The 3,101-nt window shown below is 40.9% G+C and overlaps 1 long non-coding RNA gene across 1 annotated transcript; it reads left to right on the forward strand.

Annotated features, from left to right (window-relative positions):
• The first annotated feature begins 314 nt into the window (after nt 1-314).
• Nucleotides 315-1,655, forward strand: LOC142367903 (uncharacterized). The gene is made up of 3 exons (XR_012767202.1): nt 315-397; nt 915-1,063; nt 1,274-1,655. It is a non-coding gene; the product is annotated as an uncharacterized LOC142367903 (long non-coding RNA).
• Nucleotides 1,656-3,101: the final 1,446 nt, after the last annotated feature.

Below are 3,101 nucleotides of genomic sequence, written 5' to 3' on the forward strand. Positions count from 1 at the left end.
TTTGGTGACCTTTTTTTTTTTTTTTAACGTCGAGTCGTTTCTGCGTCTTTCGTGTGTGATATGCGATCGGGTGTTGTGGCTGGGTGAAGGATGTTTAGCAAACGTTTGCTGACTACCCTCGAACATACACCATTATGTATCTGTCAATTCGAACACAGTTTTGACTTCAAATCTGTCGTGACTCGTCAGTTTATCACGAGTGTAATGCTCGGCTTTCGAACCATGAGATGTGTGCTCTCTGTCTGCATCAGGTTCACTCTTCACTTGCCAGCACATCAAGTGCTCACGTCCGGACATCCCGGACCAGGGATGCTGCCTGCCAGACTGAGCCCATTGTCACTAGGACTGCAGCCACACCGAAGAATGTTGTCTTTCTCTATATTGGAATGCTTTGCAGGTGAGATGTTTTACCTTGTAGTTGTTGAAAGTTTTTGTTGTCTGAAATGTCATTATTGAGCCGGGTTTCTCCAGCACTATAAGGCACAAAACACCTAGACCAGGTCCCCTGAAAAGATTGTCTTGTGAATGTAATTTATATTTGATTTACCAAAAAATTTATACTTTTAGGGGGTTTTCAGATCATAGTTCCTATGAAACTTCACAATATATGAAAAGCTTTTTCCAAAATGTTTTATACCTTCTTTCAAAAATGTTGTTTTATTTGTTACTACCATTAAAAGCAGCATTTAAATGTTTCAACATGTTATGTAAATCTCAGCTAATAGCACTTTTCCTGATGCTTGAAATCAGATTTAAAAAAAGTAATGAGAATAGCTTTTATAGCATTTTGGAAAAGAGCTTTTCATATGCTCTCCCATGATGATGCATGTGTCTCTACCAGCTAACCCCCACCACCATGACAAATGAAAATTCTGTGGGAAACACCGTTTACACATTGTTTCTTGTACTTTCAGACTGTACTTGGCGGCGATCCACTTTAATGAAAATGCGAACCGACCACAGGCCCAGACAGCAGACGGTGTACCTCTCTTCAAAATCTCCTTTCCCAAATCCAAGAAGGGAGAGTGCACAGTCAAACGTCAAAAGACTAAGCCAACCTTTGGTAAGACCTCAAAAGTTCAAGAATTCAAGTCCAACTACTTTTGCCTTTATCAAATTTACTGAGGTTAATTCCAACAAATAGGAATACAAAAAATGTGAGAAACAGAAATCTAAACAAACATAAATATATATAGAACAAATATAAATATATAAATAAACATTGAAATGTACAAATGACTAACTGAAATATACAAATGTTGTGCATGTACAGTGTGTATGAATGTTCTGTGTGAAAGGGTATGTGGATGTCCTGATGGACCTAATTTTTCACACGCGAGGCAGTCTAAACCCGGTGCAGTGTTCTTCATCATCGGGGTACTCGGCACGGATACGCAGGACCACACAGGCAGGAATGACCACTCTGATCCGGCGACCCAAAAAGCCCCAGCACCACGCCACGAACTGCCTGTAGGCCAAATACCTGAAGCGCCTGGAAGAACAGATAGAAAAAAATGACACTTGCAGAGAATGTTGTTGTTCTTCTGTTATTGCTATGTTGTACATATTTACATATTCCTATGGATTATTCTTGATTGTGTTTTAATAATGTCTTGTAAATAAATATACAAACACTCTTCATACTGTCTGCATAGTTGAATTATCAGGCTCTATTGGGTGGGTATACTGTAAACTCTATGTATGTGGCTATGAGTAATTATTTTACAGCGCTTAACGATGCGTTCTTCTCAGGCGTAAACTGCCAAAATGGTGCCTGTAGACTCGCCCAGCGGTTTGTAGCGAATATACATTGAGACAAACCGGCTCAAACCCTGGATGATCCAGCATACATGCTGGCTCTGCCGCCACTTCTCCTAGTAGTGCTGTGACCAAATAAAGATTAGAACTAGACATGGTAAGTGTCATTTCAGGAACAGGTGGCTCGAAATGTTTACAGTGTTACCTGAGGGATCTCCATGCAGCATCTATTCTCCCTTTCTGTGGGCATTATCTTGCAAATTCCACATTGACACCTATTATTTAAAAAAAAAGGCAGTGTAATGATATTCTGTTTTCAGGTAATGCTGGCAAATATAACAATGAAACATCTTTAGTGGCAAGTAAATGAGTTAACAGGTGAGCATGGAGAATAATTACATGCTGGTCAGAATACTATCATGTTTTTTGCATGCCATAGGTTACTGTATAACTACATGGGCAACGCACAGCTGGCTGTTCCCAGTGAAGACGGGCTGCTAAAAAGGTGTACACAGAAATCTGTAGCATAAGTTTAACTTCGTGTAGTTACACTTTGGATCCAGCACCTGGTCAGGATATGATGAGGTATGGTTTTTTTGTATATTATAGCATGTAAACCTTTTTGTCTAGCAAACTTGGTTATAAATCGCTCCCCTTATGTCAACACTGGGTGGAGAATCATTTGCCAAACAGGACAGTGTTTGTGGGGGTAATTGCAATTGCAATTTTCATGAAATTACCCACCGCCGGCGTTTATTACAGATGTTTTTCATAATATGTTGGCAATGTGTACTATGGGAAATACTTTGGCAGTGTTACTGTTGTACAATGCAAGGCGACATTGAGAAAGTTACTTGGTGTAGAGACTGGAGATGCCAGCAGCCATACTCACTAATGTTAGCACTGCAAATACGTGCCCACATTACAAAATAAGTTGGGAACTTATACGTTTTGTAAGCAAAAATAATATTTTAGGTAGTCCTGATGTAGTGACTAATTTCTGCTCTAATTAGGCTACCGTAGGCTAAGCGACTGCTATATCTGCGCACCTCAGTGGTTCGGACCGACCTAACCATAAACGTTTCCAGACATAACATTTCAAACTCACCATTCTGAGACGTTTTGCTGAAGGCGCTGCTGATCTGCAGTTTGTTGCTGAACTGCCTGCGCCTCGGCTTCAGGGTCCGATTCCGGGTCGAAGGCGAACGGTACGATGGTTTGCTCACCTGCCATTTCTATTTTTTTTTTTCCTATTAGCAGGCAGCTAACATGCGCAGAGCCAAAACAGAGAATCAGACACGCCCCCATTCAGCCATGACACACCCCTCGCGCTCCTCCTTGCT

This window comes from Odontesthes bonariensis, chromosome 18 (genome assembly GCF_027942865.1).
Source record: "Odontesthes bonariensis isolate fOdoBon6 chromosome 18, fOdoBon6.hap1, whole genome shotgun sequence".
In the NCBI taxonomy this organism is placed as follows: Eukaryota; Metazoa; Chordata; class Actinopteri; order Atheriniformes; family Atherinopsidae; genus Odontesthes; species Odontesthes bonariensis.